We start from the raw sequence: 20,772 nt of genomic DNA, 5'->3' as shown, positions 1-20,772 counted from the left end.
AGTCTGTAAAGAGCCTGTATCTCGTGGCTGTTGTAAGAATTAAGGGAGGTCCTTCATTAAAGCACTTAGTTTCGTGGCTGGCATTGAGAAGATGCTTTAAAAAATTCACTTGTTCTCACTGAGGCTCCTCTCTACTCTCCCTTCCGTCTCTCCTTCTCTTACTCTGTGCAAGGGCTTTGTGACACTTTTACAAGCATAGCTGGCAGATTACGTCTGAAACATGCAGTCTCATTCTCCTAAATTTAGAAGAGGCCTCAGATATGGTATCTAGGTGAAACTGTCTGAGAGCCAAGCAAAATCCAGCTGGTTTATAATAAGACCTCCCCAGACACACACTGTATCTAGAGAAATCAATCCTTCCTGAGGTTTTTAGTTAAAAAAAAAAAAAAGAACCATCTCAGAAACAAGGTAAACATGTAGAAAGTTCATAGAAGAAAAGAGTTAAAGATCCATCTTCACTCCAAGACCCATCTTTCTGGACATTTTACTTGGCCAAGATATATATCCTTTTTGAATGATAGCCGTGCGGTTGTGCTATGCAGTTTGCCACCAGAGGAGTTGAAGAAGCTCAGACTCACTGACAGACAGGCAGCGGCTCTCTAATCTAGAAATCTGTATTCGGGAGTAGAAGGTGGTCTTACCTATCTTTAATCTTTCTTTATTCAGAGTAGGCATTCAATTGGACTTAATTACTTAAGAAACATTTTCCATATGACAATACTTGGATGTGACTGTTAAGTATTAGGAATTATTACTCAAACTATTAATTTATTAACTCATTGTGACTGAGGAAAGGTAGAAACAATTAGCTTTTTGAGAGATGGGGTGAGAGGGAGTTGTTTCTCAGAGAGCAGCTCTGGTGTGAATGGGGAAGCTGGTCTTTTGAGGGCAAGAGAACGGACCTTGGCACAGACTGGGGCCTCTCGTCCCGTGAGCAGATGTCTTAGAACAATGCTTCTGCAGGTTGGGCCCTGGACTGTCTGTGTGACTATCACTTGGAATGTTTGTTTAAAATTCACACTCTGTCCAACTCAATCGTCATGTCTGGAGCCCAGGAATTGGTGTTTTGTAAAAGTTTCCAGGAGATGCTTAGTATATGAACCAGGAGACATGAGACTTTCTGAGATCAGACAACTGGTGGACACTTGTCTGCAGATATGGTGCCCCCTATATTTTTATTGTACAAGCCTGAAATGTCTCAGGTCTGGTCTGGAAAGACAACAGCCTCTTAAAAATATAGATGTTGATTTTTGTTTCATATTATGGGAATAATGTTCACTCATTTTTGAACCTTAAAAATATGAAAGTAGAAATGATTAAAATAATGAATAATATCATTACAGAGTAAATATTTTAATATGGCTGACCATTTTACTGAATATTATTAATGTGAAATAAAGTTCATGAGATATAAAACATATTAATAATTATCATATGCCCATACCTACAAAATATATTATGAACAATAAAAACACTCAGAATTACCCTGACTGGTATGGCTCAGTTGGTTGGGCATCATCTTGCCAAGTGAAAAGTTGTCAGTTCAATTCCAAGTCAGGGCCCATGTCTGGGTTGTGGGTTCGGTACCCAGTTGGGGGAACTGATACAAGAGGCAAATGATCAATGTTTCTCTCTGCCATGGATGTTTCTCTCCCTCTCTTTCTCCTTTCCTTCTCCTCTCTCTAAAAAGAAATTTTAAAAAATCTTTTAAAAATCATTCAGAATAAAAAATGTAATTATTAACTCAATTCCTAATCAGAAAATACTCAACCAGGTGAGTTTCCTTAATGCTCTCAAAATGGGAGGAAGATCTTAGACATAGAAGAAGATACAGGGAACCAAGCACTGGGGCAGTGGAAGATGTTTATGGAGTACTTTCTCAAACACCAATGTGGCTCCATGAATATTTCTGACGACTTAGCCTAGGGTAAACTTTCTGGGAAACCAGGCTTGCAGGAGAAGTGCTGATGAGCAGAGTTTGGAGCAAAGCAGGCTGCTGTGATCGTTGTACCAACCATAAAGAACATCTCAGGGTAACTTGACTCCTAGCATTTATTTTCGTATCCTTGCTCTTGTTTTTGTTCTTTTCTGGCAGCACTCAAGCTGATGGCTCAAACCTTTTGTACCATATTGAAAAGGGTATAAAATATGCAGTAATACAGACTTTGGGCTAATATATTTTCAAAAGTGGTTCATGCCTCATTTCTCACGTAAATTCTTAGGTTGCATTCAGCCTTCAGAGCGTCATTCATATTCATGATAGAAAAGAGGGATAACATTTATTACTTTCAGTGCTGGTGATATTAAGCACTGTCAAACACACCCACCCAGAACTGCACCAAAACATTTTCTTCCTGAGCTTCTTCCTTTCTGTGGAAAAACACTGTTGCTGAGTGACAATTTTTTAAAAATGTATATATATATATATACATATATATATATACATATATATACATATATGTGCACATATAGTAGATACACATACATATATACATCCAAAATCACCTTAGATTCCCTTCTGTGGAAGATATTAAAGTACTAAGAATTAGGTCACTGCACATCTATTTCAACCTATTTCTTTCTTGATTTTTTTTCTGTAGGGACTATAGGATAAGTATTTGAATTCTCAGTCTCCCCTGTCATTCAGGGTGGTCATGGGATCCAATTCTGACCAATGAGATGCTATCAGCAATGTTTAGAAAGGCTTTCTTTTCTGAAAAGAAAAACAAACACCAAAGAAACCACAAGGCATCCTGAGGAGAAGGCTTTGTCCTTTGTCCTTCCTGCCTGGAGCTGGGACAGGACGCCTGCGGAGAGGCAGCTCTCTTCCACCTGTAAGGGCAGCGGTGACAGTGGAGCTGGCAATCGCTGGGAGCCTGATGAACCAGTGACACCCCCGAAGGACTGCCCCAGTGCCAGACTGCCGATACCTAGAATTCTTGTTGTGTGAAAACAAGAATAAGCCGCAGATCTGTTTAAGCCAGTATAGTTGGGTTTTCTGTTCCTTAAAGATGAATGTAGTTCGAACAGATACACTTTCTTTTTAGAACTGTCCCTTTTGTTGATGCTCAATACAGCAAACTGGGCTCACAGAATTCATCGTGCAATGTAGTCTCCCTTTAGTGTTTATGCAGAGGAATCAGCATCTAGAACTGAGAGTTGTTCGTCTAGTCTTCATATTGAAAATTGGATTAACACCAAGTAAACTATGGGCTATATATAAACTTAAAACCATACCATGTTCACAAATGTGTGTAGATTGGATCTAAGTGTGGCCGCTTTTTGGTGAGGTCACCACACTAGTGACTGGGAAAGAACATCAAGATTATTCTGTGATCCGTTAACAAGCAGGAAAAACAGGTCCCTTATTGGGTTTCATCAGACACATTTTGGGTGGTTCTAAATAATCCATAAGGAAGGGAGGTAGGGGAAGAAGCCAAAATGACCGATTGTTTAAATAATACCTGCAAGTGTCAACCAAAAAAATAATCTTTATGTATGGTGCGATGATATAAAGAGGAGCTAACAACTCTGGACATTGTTCTTATTTTCCAGCACTTTACTGCCCATCATGTACCACTAGCTACTATATAACAATAATTATCTACTGTTGCATTACTCTCAAATTTAAAGCTTCAAACAAAAAACACACATTATCTTAGTTTCTGTGAGTTAGGAGTTTGGAAGTGGTGCGGCTGGGGATCCTGTCTCAGGGTCTCTCGTAAGGTTGCATTCAAAATGTCATCTCAAGGCTCCCTGTGGCTGAAGGATCTGTTTCCAAACTCCCTCTCATGGCTGGAGGCAGGAGGCCTCAGCAGCTTGATGAGAGGTGTTTGGCAGTTTCAGTCAAACCATTTTGGCATTTTCTGGGGTAACCTGAGTGTCCTTATAACAATGCATTTGGCTTCCCTCTGGAGAGAGTGTTCCCAGACAGAATAAAGAGCAAACCATAGTGCCTTTTAAGATCTATTCTCAGAAGTCATACACCATTACTTCTACCTTATTCTGTTTGTTAGAAGCAAGTTGATAAATCCAGTTCATATAAAGGAGAAGGGCATTCTAGACCCCCTTTTAAAGAGAGCAGGCTAAAACAATTTATGGATATATTTTAAAATCCCTGGAGCTATCTAATAATATTTTGAGGTTATAGATGAAGAAGTTTTCCTGCAACAGCAAGATTATAATTCATTTTACAGATAGAAAGAATATAGAGATCTATTTGTTAGCCAGAAGGAGAATGTAATCTATTTCTCCCTTTCTTTCTTTTTTTTTTTTTTTTTTTTTTACAAAAGACTAAAAAAATGGCTTTAGTTGGTGTTAAAGGAAATTTGAATGTTGGTATGAAATCTGCATTTCTGGCTCTTGTTGAAACAAATTTAAAATCAGACTAGATTTTCTGGTTTCAGTGTGCAAACTATTTGTTTCTTTCTCTCTTTCTTCCCTTTTCACATAAGCAAAAGAGATTAAGCAACCTTCCATTTTAACTTTTAGTTTACTTAAGAAAGGGAAGTATCTGATTCTAACAAATAAATTTTATAAATGAATTATATTCTCTAGCCAAATTATAACTCCAAACAAAAGTGGATATTTTTCCCTCTCGATAACCTTAAATTATTGATAGGAATTATTTTGGCATTATCATTATTCTCATTTTTAAATGAAATATAGAATTCAAAAAATGTCTAGTAAACACTTTATGGCAATTCACATTGTGCCAACAACAAGTACTAACTGGCATCTTTAAAATGTAATACAAACCTGAAAATGTCTTTTAAAAACCCACACACTCTGCCCAGGTGCAAAATGAAGTCCAGTTACCCAGTACTGGCTTCTGTCACGTCAGCTCCTCTGTCACTGTCTACTTCTTGCTTTTTGGTCTTTAGCTAGAACTTGTGGGACTTCTCCTGGGCTTTGGACTTCATAGTAACCAAACTTGCTTTACCTTTATTTGAGCCAACTCCTGACTTCAGACCTACTGTTTTACATGCTCTGTGCCTGCATTTTCTTAGGTATAAACTGATGGTAAAAACTTCTTATGGTTGTTATAAATAGTAAATGAAACAGTAAATCCCAGAAGATGTTCAATGAACATTCATGTTTTATCTCTAAACTCCTCTTAATCCCATTGTAGGCCTTCCCCACAGAAGAATATTTGAAATATCCTTTATTTTTCAGTTCTAAACTTGATCAAATACCTTTTGCTGTTGTCCTGAAATACCCTTAGTAGAAACTGTGTTTGATACCAGGTACATGGATTTTTCAAAAGAAGTTGACAGTTAGAAACTTACATCAACAGTTACCAAATACAGTAAAAAATATCCTGTGCTGAGACTCCAGATATTCCCCATCTCCAAGTGCATATTGGTCTGAGTGTAAATGTATGTTTGTCAGAATTTCAAAAATTGATGCCTAATATGTACCCAATAATGAAGGATCCTAAGGAAATAAGGAACAGGTTGCTTCTTAAACCATTTCCAGACCCTAACTCTTTTTCCACCAATCTTCTTCATAGTGTTGGGAAGAAGGGGAGATGAGGAATGAGTCTACAATATATAATGTATAGATATACAGCATGTATACATATATGTATACATATGCCACCTTTGTGTACGAAGGTGAAAACACTGAGGAAAATTAATCCTTGTACTTTTAATCCATGTAGATTATAAATGTAAGCATTATTATAATTGAGAAAATAGATCTTTTCCCAATTATTTTGGAAGGTTTGTGGAGTTTTCTTTAATATGTTAACATCAATTTTCTTCTCCTTTTCTAGTGTTAAAAAGGGTGACCTTGGAATGTTGGCATTTATCTTACTATCAAAGACATGTTAAACTTACTGCCAAGAAATGACAGGGCATTTCTCACAAGATAATGCTGTATTTAAGTGGATTTCCTTTTCTTTCCCAATAATTTCAATGCATGAGCATTGTTTTATTTAAATAACTCTTTTTACATTTGCTTTCAGCTGCCACATGAAAGTGTTCTCTCTAACATAAGGACTTTTCTGTATTGAGACATTTCCTGACCTAAGAGAAGCATAAGTCATTCCCTTCAAAAAGGGATGAGTTTTCATATAATTTTCCCCTAAAATTTAGCAATTTCTCCTGAGATATGGAAAATTTTATACTGTTATAAAGTGTATATTCTTCGTCACTCTCTAACGGTATTAAAATCCTGAGATCACATCAATCCCTTTCCTTCCCTACTGAGCTTTGCCAGACAGACAGCCATGGAAAGGACATGTTTTAAAAGGTGGGAAAAACTTCCAGGACAGCAGTGTGCATCAGTAAGTCATTGTATTAGGGGCTTGAAAAAACTGTAAGCCCTCTTTGCACTTCTTTTTTTCCACACTGTTTTTCTTTTTTTTTGGGGGGGGGGGAAACAATGTAAGCTAAATTCTGATTTCATTTAATTATTATTTTTCAAAATATAATATAAACTTGTAGATTTAGGGGCAAATGACTACCTTCAACAATCATTTTTCTTTATGTAGGCATGAATGTAAGAGTTTCGAGATACCTCCATTCATGGCCCTCTCTTCCCAAAGATAATTAACATGTTAACATCTAAGTTTCTATAACAGTCTTCTTAACAGTAGTTTTTAAAAATTTGTGTGTTTGTCTGTTTGTATTGCTTGAGAAATAAGACCTACACTGCGTAGGAAGAGGAGATGGAGAGATTTAAATGTTACTTCTGTTTCCTGATTTACTGCTCTCTGACCTGGCTGTTTCCCATGCCATCTCTGGTTTTAATAACTAGTTAAATATCAAAGGTCTGTGGGAAAAAACAACTGAATCTCAATGAATGCCAAAGGGACTTCTAATTGAAAATAAAGCTGTGTGTTTGGGAGCACTAGCAAATAACTTAATAAGAAACTGAATCAGGAGAAATAAATCCAGAGAGCTAGAGCTACTACCACTGACTCTGCTTTCAAGCTACTAAATTCATATTCCTGTGCCTCAGTTTCCTCATCTTTCAAGTAAGATATTGGAAAAGATGATTGCAAAGAGTTCTTCAAACTCTAATAATTGGTGATCAATAGTAGTTCATTTCTACTTTTTCTTGGATACTTTTCTGAGGTTCAAGAGTTTCACATGAAGTAATGAAAGGAGACAGTTAAATGTCCTTAAACTTATTTAAAAATAATGAATTCCTATGCTCCAACTCCTCATTTTATAGGAGTGCAGAGGAGTGAAAAGATTTGCTCAAGGTCACATGACCAGCCAAAAAGCAGAATCACAGCAGAGTAGCCACTTATCAGTAAGACCAGGGCTGGTTTTTTAAACCAGGTTTCCCTGATGTTTTTCACGTATTTCTTGTGTATATTAAATTATAATGCCTAGATACAGGAGTTGTGTTTTTTTTTTCTATGTAATTTCTTATACCCCTAGCTTCTTGTATTACTGGGAATCCAATAGCACTTAATAAAAACTAATTAATTTTTTAGTGGCTTTAAAGTTCCAATTGTCTATTTTTTTTGTCAGCTGAAAGTGTGTCCCCAAAAAGAAATGTTAAGAATGGTTCTAGAAACTTCTTCACGATTTCAGAACAGAAGATCTTACACAAGAAGTAAAAAAGTTGTTGCTTCTGTGGCCTTTCCCCTTAAACCAGCACAACCCCATTTGCATCTCTGATTTGTGTAATCCTGGAAGCTTCCAGTTGGTTTGGCAGTTGGTTGGGCAGTGTCTCTGCCTTAAAAAACTGGCCACAATCTATCAGGATCAATGAGCAAAGACCATTCTTAACTCTCTATATAGAAGTGCAAAGAAATGGCTATAAAGATGCAACTTTTTTGTGCCATGGAAAATAGATCCTGTGTGGCACATGATTACAAGGCCAGAATTATATACATACTTCAAAATCTGCTTGAGAAGAAGGAGAAAGAGCTAGAAGCTTGGATTAGGACTTGAGTGGGTGATTTGTATTTGGATAGTTGGATAAGACTGGTTCATAAAGAACTTTGTTAGACATGTTAAATTACACTGCATAGCTGTTCAAATGTCTCTAATTCCCCAGGTGGGTGCATTTTCCTTTCTCACCTTACCTGATGCAATCTTTCTGCCCTGTGAATAACATTTTATTGGTATCTCTTACATGACACATGTTCACTTTTCTCTCCAGATGTATTTTTGATAGACTGTCCAGCTCACATATATCTACTGAGCATATTAGAGACCAGGTCTGGGATGTGAAAAACGCCTCTGACACCCCAAAGAACTCACTTTCTAGTGGAAGTGACTATTTCTTCTTAATCGCTTATGTAAAACAATGAGTATCACAAGACAGATAAAATGTTCTTATTCTTCTTTTCATCTCCCACAAAGTAGGTGCTCAGTAAATGAGTGTTGAATAAATAAATAAATGTTTTATAAACCTTCTAGGAGGAATTTCCTTATTCCATTTCATTAATTAATTCACTCAATTACCTGTTCATTCAATGACTGTTTCTACTGTGCTCAGCCCTATTTCAAGTGCAGGTCCAGCCTTAGTTTACTTTCAATTTCTATCACTGAAAAAAAAACATTACAATTTGTAATTATATATAAAAATATCTAACATCAACATGGCAATGTTCCACCAATTATTTCTAAAATCAGTATTTAATTTTATAAATGAGTTACTTTCAAATAGTCCTGTTACTTCGTTGTAGTTCTAAGGAAACAGTGGAAGAAACATCTGATATAAAATTTGTTTGTTTTCCGGTGTTTGCATTGATTGATTCTGGTTTATAATCCTCTTGGGTGTATTGCTGTCCATTGAGTCACTAAATGTTAATTGATCACTGTGATCTAAATTATCTTTTCAGAGTACATTTTAGGTCATAAATAGAGAGTGGTCACTTTTACATACATGAGAATGGATAATGCAGTTTCAGGGTTTCAGTCATTTCACCTTTAAATGCTAATTATTTTTGTTTTAACCATGAAAATAACTTTCTCCATTTTATCCAGTCCCTAGGGAATTTTCTACTCGAGGGGCTAGGAACAAATTCATAATACACATACTGAGCACTTCTGTTCTGGTTGGCAGAAATAGATTTGATTATTACAACCTGTATTCTAAATACATTTGTTAAATTATAGAATTTCTCCCAATTATAGGAGTAATATATCGTCATTGGAGAAAAATTGGAAAATACGGAGAAAATGTAGATAAATGTAAGAAGACTTATAGTGGTGTTTACACATTTTATAAACTTATGGTCTGATTTTCACTTAATTATGTATTTTGACCATAAAATATATTTCTAAAGCCCCAAGAATTGATAAATATTTGGTTACTAATTGACGAGTCATAAAACTAAAAAGCTCAGAGAAAATTGTTAATGCAAAATACACAAAACTATGTAAAGTTTCACTTAATGTTGCCCTTTACAACTCTCTTATAATAAACTAAGATATTAATTTTTTAAATCTATATTTTCTCTGGTGAGGAAATGATGTGAAATAGATATCAGGTGATCAAGCATTTTGATTTGAATACTTGTTAAAAGGTCACCAGAGAGGGAAATTTTCTAAATCAGAAATTGGGAACAAAAAAAGGGAAATTATTTTACTGAGCTCTATCACGTTATTTTCCAACTTCCTTCTCATTAGTGGGATAAAGAGAACACAATTTGGACAATTAGGTGATTATCTGAATTTTGTTAGTTTTCATAAGCCTAAGTTTTTCCTATATAAAGGAAAGGATAAAATTGAAAGAGATTTAAATTTCCTTATAGAAAATATATATGAAAAAGGATATATATGTATGTATATTATACATATTTAAAATTTTACATGTAAAGAATATATATAAATATATATAAAACAGGAAATGTATATACAACATAAAGACATATGTGTACATATGTAGGGCATATGTATACATGTATACATATGTATGTGTGTATACATACATTTATATGTATATATATCCTGTGAATCTGAGCATGTCTACCTGATGTTTATCCTCTCTATTAAGAACTATATTTAACTTACAAATCAAAACCCTGAATTTTGTTGGTCCTAATTTGGCTGCTAATACAAGATGACTAGTAATTATGCTGGCTTCTAAAAGTCTTGTGAAAAAGAATATTGGACTGGATTAATAGTCAGAATACTTGACCCTCATCCTGGCTCTGTTATTAATGAATTTCCTTTTCTTGAATAAGTCACTTAGCTTCTCTGGGTTTTCTCATTTTTTAAATAGGCTACTAGACTAGATGTCCAATAAGTTTCATCCTAGCTCATAAAATATGATTGTAAGACTAATCCAGTTCAATAATTCATTGATGCTATTTTCCAAAAATTGTTCTATCATTCTCATAGTTAAGCAAAGTGTCAGAACATGAGGTGCATTTAATCCAACACTTCTAACAAGATTTTGACATTATTTAAAGAATGTGAACAAAATAAACTAAAAGATATGAATATTTATATTGTATATAAAATATACAATACACATATATACTATGTATAAATATTTAAATAATATTTACATATAATTATTTTATGGAGAAAATAAATAAACAAAATAATTATATCTCCTTTAATTTCTCAATTCCTAATTCTACTTTTTGACATCACTATATTTCAAAGATTAGATTTTTAGCTAATCATCTCCTCATCCATTTATTCAGATGTTCATTTCTTATCATCATTTCAAGTAATTCCTATAGAGTGCCCGATAGCAACAATGCTATACGTACTAAGGATACTTTATGGTACCTATTTGGTCCTACCTTCCTTCGTTTTAGAGCCTATTGGGAAAGAAGGACATTAACCAATGATAACACAGAAGTATAAATCTGAAATTGTGGTGAAAGCCAAGAAGCTAAAGAATCAAAAACTAATCTGAACTTGGGAGTCAGGAAAGATCTCTCCGGGGAAAAAATTGACATTTATGATAAATCTCCAGGACTTGGTAGGAATTAACCAGGTCAGAAAAATGAGAATAAGTATTCCAGGAAGAGAGAGCAGCACACACAAAAACACTGAGAAAGACAAGAGTTCTGGAGATTTGGAATCTAAAGTTCTTCACCTCGTATGCCTGAAGGGAGCCTTATAACCTAGTTAAGTATTTTGGATTTTATTTTAAAAACACCGGAAAATTTGCAATAACTTAATCAAGACAGTAAATCACCATATTTGCATATTTTAAAGACTCTAACAATATATTGTGGAGTCAACTGAAGACAGGCAAAAGTGAAAAGAAAACCAACTAGAGAGTTGGTGGTATTTTCAATAGAGAAAATTAAGGTGGTAACAATGGAAACAGAGAAAAAAAACCACAGAAACAGATATAAAATACATTTTGGAGAATAGGCCAAACTAAGTAATGGAATAAATATAAGTGCAGAAAGGAGAGGTAAGTGGCAAAGGTGGTAATCTGATTCATGGGATGTATAGCAGGGGGGATAAAAATGGCATTCACTGAGTTGAAGAAAACTAGATGAGAATCATCTTTGAGGGTATAGAGTTCAGACTTGGTTATACTTCTAAATCACTTTAAGTACACAGTTGGATATGTGAGTATGAAGCTCAGAAGAGTTTCCTGGATAAATAAATTTGCAATCATCGTCCTATAAGTGGTATTAAAATGTATGTGTGTGTATAGATGAGAAGAGAATTATGGTGATATTAGATGAGGACCCAGAACTAGTTCTATAGAAATTTAAGCCTTCAATTTTGAGACAAAAGAGGTGTCAACATATAAGAGTTAGAAAAAGAATAGTCAAAAAAAGTGGAAGAAAAACCAGGAATCATGGCATCTCAGAAACCAAGAAAAGGAAGTGTTTCCTGAAGTTCACCATAGTCGATATTGCTATCAACTAGTAATGGAGTTTGAAAATGATTTATTGGATCGCAAAAGCAATTTAAAGGAATAGTAGAGACAAAAGTTGATTGATGAGTACATGAGGTAGGTTCAAAGGATGTGAAATTAAAGAAATTAAATTAAAGAAAGCATAAACAGTTAACTTTGTAGAGAAACATGCCTAGGAAAGGGAGTGGAAAGAGGGGTAAATAAAATGGTGAATTAAAGATGGATGAGATCAGAGCATGTTTAAACATTACTGGGAAAAGTTTTTGAAAAGATGATCAAAATTCAATAGAGAGGGAAGATGAATAATAATATAAAAAGCAAGTTGTGTCACCCCCCTGATTTGAATAAAATACATATTCTTCATCCAGAAGGGAGGGAGAAAGGGGCAAGCAATAGAACACTTATAGAGGACTCATGGGCACAGACAATAGGGGGGATTGACTGTGGGAATGGCGGGGGTATTGGGTAGGGGTGAGCAATGGGAGAAAAGGTGGAACAACCGTAACTGAACAATAAAAAATGTGTATTCCTTAGCCTGCTCTACAAAAGCCTTCTTTAAAAGTCCCTGATTAAGCCTGTGGCCTTATATCATCACATTGTTTTCTTCTTTGTCTTCCTTGGCCATACACTAAGAATTCTCCCAGGAATTCCAGCTTTAGAACTTTTGTACAAGCTGTATCTTCTTCCAGGAATTCTCTTCCTTCTGATTTTTGCCTGGCTCACTCTTTTCTGTCATTCATGTCTCAGTAGGTATGTGCTTCCTAACCGTCCACTGAATCCAAAGCCATCATCAAACTTCTGCATGTCTAGTTCCTTCTTATGATTCAGGCCTCAGTTTCTGTATCCACAATATGATGCCTGATCACCCTAAAAAACTGGTAAAATAACCTCAATATACCCACCCAATTACCTTGTTAATTCTTAGAGTAACACTTGTCACATTTTCTTATTTATATACTTGTTTATATGTTTATGATATGTTAATTCCTTATAGAATGTAGACCATGTGAAAGCAGGGATCTCATCTTACTTACCAATGCCATATTCCTGGAATGTTGAGATATCAACTGCATATAGTACACACTCAATAAAAGTTTGTAGACTGACCAGTTAATTAAAACTCAATTTAATGTCTAACATCTAGACTTTAAAAAGTACATTATTATAAATTTTAATCAAATTCAGAATAATCAGGTAACAAATGGGGAATTGTGAATAAAATTATTATTCCGAAATAGTCTAGAGGATTTTAATCACAATAATACTATTTCTCTTATAATAATATTTAACTATACCTTTCATTCCTCAGATATATACTAATAGCAAAAGATGGTTTTCCAGAAATACTTTGCTATTGGTGTTTGCTATTGGAAAGTGGCCAATCTAGTACAAAAAGTTGACTGTGGATAAAAACCCATTTGGTAAATAAAACATATGTGTGAAATTAAGAGTGTATTTACATTCAGCAAACATTTATTAAGCCACACATTTCCCTAGTCAAGAGAGTTTCAACTGCAGTGCTGCAAGAATTTTAAAAACAGGCAACACCTGACTATTCAGTCAGGGGCACTGACCTCTTTTCCTCTAGATTGTCATAAAAAAATGACAACAGCCAAAACAACAATAGCCATCAAGTGTGAATGAATTAGTATTATACCTACATTTTTGTTAGATCAGCAAAAAAATATAATATATTTTTAGTGTGCTACAGAATTTTAGTAGTTTATGTGTGCCATGAGAAAGGAGATTGAAAATCACTCCCTTAGGCATATGGGATTAAAAAATTAATAAAATATATTAGATTAATCTCTGTTAACTCAGAGATGAGACAGAAATAAAGGTACAGAAATTAACAATACTGTGCTTTAAAAAACACTTATAGAGTTTAAACAAATAACAAGGGGTCAGTTTGTTTTAACACCTCTGGGCCATGAGTTCTCACTCATCCAAATTTATACAGCATAAAAATGTTTCACTTCTCCTAGGGGTAAATCATTAATATGAAGGTCAGATACCTGGAATATAACCCCTTTCCTCAAATTAAGTGAGAGCCTTTTTCACAAGAAAGGAAGAGAAAGAAGGCTATATTTGGTGCCGGTGTTTCAATGAAGCAATTAAGCTTTGGCTGTAACAGGAGGAGGTTGCCATTAGAAAAGAGGCATAACAAAGAAAAAATACTGCGCTCAGTGATTGTGCAGTGTCAGCTTATTATTTCTGGAAGGCACTAGAGGTTAGAAAATGGCTCTTCCTGAGTTGCAGGGGGTGAATAAAACCAAGTAACTGAAAAAGCACCAAAAAAGAATACAGGAGAAAATAATACAAAAATAAACAGCTGTACAAATTATGTTGAACGAAGCACGACCTTTGAAAAAGGAAGAAACATAATGCGTATCTTATCACATTATTTTATGATAAGATGCTCAGGATATTGTATCACAGTCATCCATGAAAAATTAAAATAATCCCAATATTTTCTCACTTATTTAAGCGAACAGGTAGAATTTGCTTTGACCAAACATCACATTTTCTACTTATGTTCTATAATATTATGGAGAGATAGAACATCAAGTTTTTACAGGTTGTGCAAAGTCATTTTCCCCCTTTTAAAACTAATTTCATTTATTTTTGAAAATTTTTATGAATTTATTGGGGTCACATGGGTTAATAAAATTGTATAGGTTTCAGGTGTACAATTCAATAATACATCATCAATATATTATATTGTGTGTTCATCACCCAAACTCAAGTCCCCTTTCATTACCATGTATCTTCCCTCTCATCCTCTTCTACCTCCCCTACCACCATCATTTCCCTCTGGTAATCATCATACTGTTGTCTGTGTCTATGAGCTTTTTCACTTAATCTCTTACCTTTCTAACCAGCACATTGAAGTCCCCCCAGTCCCTCAACAGCTGTTAGTCTGTTCTCTGTATCTGTGAGTCTTTTTCTCTTTGTTTATTTTGCTCACTAGATTTCATATATAAGTCCAATCATATGGTATTTGTTTATCTCTGACCAGCTTATTTCACTTAGCATAATACTCCCTAGGTCTATTATCTATGTTGTCACAAAAGGTAAGGTTTCCTTCTTTTTTATGGCTAAGTAGTATTCTATAGAGTAAATTTACCATTATTTTTTAACCACTCATCTTCTTATGGGCACCTGGGCTGCTTCCAAATTTTAGCTATTGTAAATATTGCTGTTATGAACATTAGAGGTGCATATATGCTTTTGAATCAGTGTTTTAGGTTTCTTCAGATATATTCCCAGAAGTACAATCTCTGGGTGATAAGAGAGTTCTGTTATCAATATTTTAAGAAAACTTCATACTTTTCTTCTACATTGGATACATCAGTCTACATTGGATACATCAGTCTGCATTACTACCAACAGTGCATGAAGGGGGTGCACTTCTCCATATCCTCTCCATATCCTTCTCCATATCCTCTCCAATACTTACTCTTTGTTCATTTATTGGTGAAAGCCATTCTGAGAGGTGTGAGATAGTATCTCATTGTGGTTTTAATTTACATCTATAATGATTAGTGACATTGACCATCTTTTTGTATGTCTATTTTCCATCTGTATGGCCTCTTTGGAGAAGTGTCTATTTAGGTCCTTTCCTAATTTTTTAACTGGATATTTATATTTGTTGGTGTTGAGTTTTATAAGTCCTTTATAATTTTTGGATATTAACACCTGATCAGATACAACATTGGAGAATACGTTCTTTCATTTGGTGGGTTGCATTTCCATTGAGTTGATAATTTTCTTTGCTAAAGTGCAAAACTTTTTAGTTTAATGTAATCTCACTTATTTTTTCTTTTGTTTCCCTTGCCTGTGGCAACGTATCAGAAAAATAGTGCTATAAGAAATGTCTAAGACTTTACTGCTTATGATTTCTTCTAGTGTTTTTATGGTTTAGAGTTTTACATTAAAGTCTTTAAGTCATTTTGACTTTATTCTTGTCTATGGTGTAAGAAAGTGCTCTAATTTTATTTTTTTGCATGTATCCATCCAGTTTTTCCAACATCATTTATTGAATAAACCACCTTTGTCCTATTGTATGCTCTTGACTCTTTTGTCAAAAAGTAATTGACCATAAAAGTGTGAATTTGTTTCTAGGCTCTCTATTTTATTCCATTGCCCTGTATGTCAGTTTCATTGCCAGAACCATGCAGTTTTGATTAATATGGCTTTGTAGTATAGTTTGATACCTGGTAGCATAATTCCTTCAACTTTGTTTTTTTTCTCTCAAAATTGCTGTGGCTATTTGGAATCTTTTGTGGTTCCATATAAATTTTTTGGAGTATTTGTTGTAGTTCTGTGAAATATGCCATTGGTTATTTAATAAGAATTGTCTTAAATCTATTCATTGGTATGGGTAGTATGGACATTTCAATGATGTTAGGTCTTTCTAACCATAACCATGGTATGTAACTTCCACTTAATTCTGTCATCTTCAATTTCTTCCTTCAGAATCTTATACTTTTCTGAGTACAGGTCTGTTGTATCTTTACTTAAATTAATTACAAGGTATTATTTTTTGATGTAATTGTAAGTGGTATTATTTTATTAGATTCTACTTCTAATAGTTCATTATTAGTATATGAAAATGCAACTGATTTCTGGATGCTAATTTTATATCCTGCTACTTTACTGAATTCATTTATCAGGTAGAGTACTTGTTTGGTATAATCTTTAGGTTTCTCTATATACAGGATCATATCATCTGCAATAATAAAAGTTTTACTTCTTCCTTTCCAGTTTTTATGCCTTTTATTATTTTCTTCTCCTCTAACTGCTGTGGCTAAAACTTCTAGTACTGTGTTGAATAAGAGTGGTGAAAATGGATATCCCTGTATTGTTCCTGATCTTCAGGAAAACACTTTTAGTTTTGGCACATTGAATATGATGTTTGCAGTGGGTTTATGTCATAAAAGTCCTTTATTATGTTTAGGTATGTTCCATCTAATTACACTTTGCTGTGAGTTTTTATCTTAAATGGGTTCTTGAGGTATCCTGTAATACTATGAATTTCCCCCACAGGACTGCTTTTGCTGTGTCCCATACACTTTGGTTTGTTGTGTTCTCATTTCTATTTGTTTCAAATTATCTCCCTTCATCTCTTTTCTAAACCATTTATTGTTTATTAACATGTTATTTAGCTTCTATGTGTTTGTATTTTTCAGTTTTTTTTGTGTGTGGTCAACTTCTAGGTTCATATTCTTATGGTCAGAGAAGATGCTTGATATGATTTCAATCTTCTTAAATTTCTTGAGGCATATTTTGTGGTCTAACATGTGGTCTATCCTATAATATGTTCCAGGTGTACTTGAAAAAATATATATTGTGCTGCTTTGTGATGAAGTTATATGAAGATATAAAACCCGTATGATCTAGTTTGTCTTTTAAAGCTGCTGTTTCAGTGTTGATTTTCTGTCTGTAAAATCTATACATTGATATCAGTGGACATTAAAATCACTTACTGTGAGTGCGCTACTGTTGATCTCTCCCTTTCTGTGCATCAAGATTTGTTTTATAAATTAGGTGCTCCTATGTTGTGTGCATGTATGTTTACAAAGATTATATCTTCTTATTAGATTGCTCTTTTTTATCCTTATGTGGTGCCCTTCATTTTCTTTTATAATAGCCTTTGTTTTAAAGTCTATTTTGTCTAATAAAAGTATTATTACCCTAGCTTTAAAAAAATTTCCTTTGCATGAAATACCTTTTCCATACCTTTACTCTCAGTCTGGGTGTACAGTTCATTCTGATGTTGATCTCTTGTAGGCAGTGCATATATAGATCTTGTTTTGTTATCCATTCAGCTACTCTTTGCCTTTTTTATTGAAGCAGGAGTCCAAAGAGTGGATATATTTCATTCCCTTAGGTCGATCCTATGAGGAAGAGAGTGCTCCCACCACAGGAAGATGTCATCTGCGGTGTGAGAGAGGGAGTCAGCACAGCGGTCCTAATGGCTGTTCATGGTTCTCTCCCCGGATCCACAAACCCCAGTCTCCTTTTACACAACTTCAGTCCACTCCACCCTCCTTCCACCAGAGCCTGGCATGAGTGGCTGCTAACAAAATTTTGTGCACTGGCTGTTTATGGGGGTGCCTGTGTCTCTAGCTGACTCCTGTCCCTCTGTGCAAACAGAATTCCTGCTGTTTTTCATAACCATATATTATGTGGACACTTCTTCCAGGATCAGGGGTTTCAAACTGGTTAGCCTAGCTTGGGTTAAGATCCATCCAAGCTTCTGAGATATCCCTCCAGAATAGCAGCTGCCACCTGTGGAAGCATGTCCAGCTGTTTCTGCATCTGTCCTTCCTACAGGTCTCCATGTGGCTTCTTCTGTTATTTTTGGTTATAAGGCTTCTGGTTCAGCTAGTCTTCAGTTGGTTGTTTGCTCTGGTTGTTTGCTCTGTATTTTAGTCGTAATTCCAGTTTGGTCCTGGAAGGATGTGAGTGTAATAACATCCACCTAGTCTATTTCCACATTAACTCTCCCTCAAAGTCTTCCTTTTTTAAAGTGTGTGTGTGTGTGTGTGTGTGTGTGTGTGTGTGTCTGACAGAGGGAAAGAGAGAGAGAGAGAGAAATTTCTGTTGTTTCATTTATTTGTTCATTAATTGGTTGATTCTTGTCTGAGCTCTGATTGGAGATCAGCCCTTCAAACTTGGTGTAGTGGGGTGGCACTCTAACCAACTGATCTACTTGGCTAGGGACCCTCAAAGTTTTTTCTTAAAGACCAAGAATAAACCTGAAAATAGCTATTGGAAATGTCCGTATGCTTGAGATTTTACACAATAGCCAAGTGCTGGAAAAAGTCTTAGTGTGCATTACTGTATGAATGGATTTGAAAACAGTATATGTGTACATTTACGCAGTGGAATACTATCAGCAGAAAGAAAGAAGGAGCTCCTACCATTTTGGACAGCATGGATGAAACTGGATAATATTATGTTAAGTGAAATAAGCCATCAGTGAAAGACAAATAACATATGATCTCACTTATAAGAGGAATTTAGTGAACAAAAGAAACTAATGAGCAAAACAGAACCAGAGACATGGAAACATGGAAGACTGAGAACTGCAGGAGGACAGGGGGTAGGGGGGAACGATGGAAAGAAGGAGACGGGATTAGTCAAAGAACACACATAAATGACCCATGGACATACACAACAGTGCGGGGATTGACTGTGGAAGCTGGGGTGGGCTGGGCGGAGAGGGCAAAGGGGGAAATTGAGACAACTGTAATAAAATAAAAAAATTTAAATAAACAATAGTAAAAAAGTATAAGTATAAACTTGCCAACATTAAACTAGTGAGAAATATTTCTAAATCTTCCAAGGGAACTTTGAGTCATTAGTGCAGTGCTAATTCTTTTATCAGCATTTTCCATAATATGCCATAATAAACAGTGACATTTATACACTAAAACATAGTAAGTTGTGGCTGCATTTTGTTTTGCTCACTGTGTATCTTCTGATGAGCAAGAGGCTGCTTTACAGAAGTATATTGAAACTGATGACAACAGATACTACACTTGATCTTAGCCAAAAGGCAGAGAAGCGATACAAAAGTATATCTAAAAACAAAATACCTAGTTCTTATCACTATTTCACATTGAGCTGAAGCAAATCATTTATGGATGGCTCAGGACTTAACCCATTTAGCTGCATTTGGGAAAAAAAAGGTAAAAACACTCTGCTTTAGTATGCCTGGCCAGTGGGAATATTTTTTACAAGCTTAAACCCCCAAATGTGCTGTGCTTTCAAGTTATTGTTTAAATTGTCTGAGGGTACAGGTTTGGGAAACACATTATTTATTTCCCCATACTTATGATCCCTATACATTTTATATTTAACCTTTTGTGCAGAGCTTTTTGTCTTTACCTTGAGCCGTGTGTGTGCTAGGCCATAACATCAAGTGATGACCCAGTGGAACCGATGGGCACAGTAAAGAGATTCCCAAAACTGGTTCAGACCAAAAAAGCCAGGGGCTCCAGGCTGGATGAGATGAAACCTCCTTTAATAAATCTCCGTAAGAATTCAATGAGCTGCTAAAAGTACTTTGGGGAAGAATTGGTATAGCATATATTAATAAAGGCCATTTTTATAAAGCCTTAAAGTCATAATTAAACATTTGGTTTATTTTTAATTGAAAGATATCCCCTCCCTGTTCCTGAATTTTGCCTTATACCCATGTCCCGCACCATTTCTCTCTCCCTTCAGGACCAGGCAAAGGGATAGTGTGAGAGGAAGCTATGGGTGATGGTCGGCAAGGCAATGAGGGTCGGACTCATTCCTTGGCCATAGAAGACAATAGTTTTTAGTTTTGATGTAAGTGAAGTGAGTTGAAATGTCATGACATGCAACTGCGATATCTATTTATTAAAAATGCCCTATTAGTCATAACCTTTTGTTTGCACCAGTTAAACTTTTGAACACAAAAGAGCTGATCATATGGTACAATTTTCTATGAGTAATATATATTTCTATTTTGTGTAACTGGTTTATATACAACTAGAATTTTCATCAGACCTTTCACCACATGTAAATATAGGTCTCACTAATCAACTTTATAGTATTAAAGAAATACCTTTTCCTTTTGTTTTCTCAGTCTTGTTCTCCCTTTTGCAAAGTATTTAACTATGAGATATACTACAGGCATAAATCTTTTTGCAGATTGATATTAAAATGCAAAATTTTAGAATACCAATAGGATTTCAGCCCATATCTACTGAGATTTTGTTCTTTAAAGTAAGGCAAAGATTTCACTTGCTTCTTTATGTTGCTCTCTTACACACAGGACCTTCAAAAATGATAAATATATAAGAATAGATGCACACCATATCATGCTTAGAAGATGTGGAAGATTTTTGCAATTGTTTTTTCTCAAGTATAATTCAGTATACTATTTGCAGGTGGCTGTCAGTCATTCCAGACTAACTCACTTTA

At 35.0% G+C, this 20,772-nt stretch overlaps 1 protein-coding gene and 1 pseudogene across 1 annotated transcript in view; one reads left to right on the top strand and one right to left on the bottom strand.

Moving 5' to 3' along the window:
* Nucleotides 1–20,772, top strand: part of LOC128627745 (putative uncharacterized protein ENSP00000383407) — an 82,927-nt gene that overhangs the window by 52,370 nt on the left and 9,785 nt on the right. The gene's annotated exons all lie outside the window — the stretch shown is intronic.
* On the bottom strand, nt 19,308–19,388 carry LOC119042652 (uncharacterized; annotated as a pseudogene).

Source organism: Artibeus jamaicensis, unplaced genomic scaffold, assembly GCF_021234435.1.
Source record: "Artibeus jamaicensis isolate MK-2021 breed Jamaican fruit bat unplaced genomic scaffold, CSHL_Jam_final contig_466, whole genome shotgun sequence".
Lineage (NCBI taxonomy): Eukaryota > Metazoa > Chordata > Mammalia > Chiroptera > Phyllostomidae > Artibeus > Artibeus jamaicensis.
The sequence above is the reverse complement of the archived record's forward strand: the minus strand, read 5'-3'. Positions and strand labels throughout refer to the sequence as shown.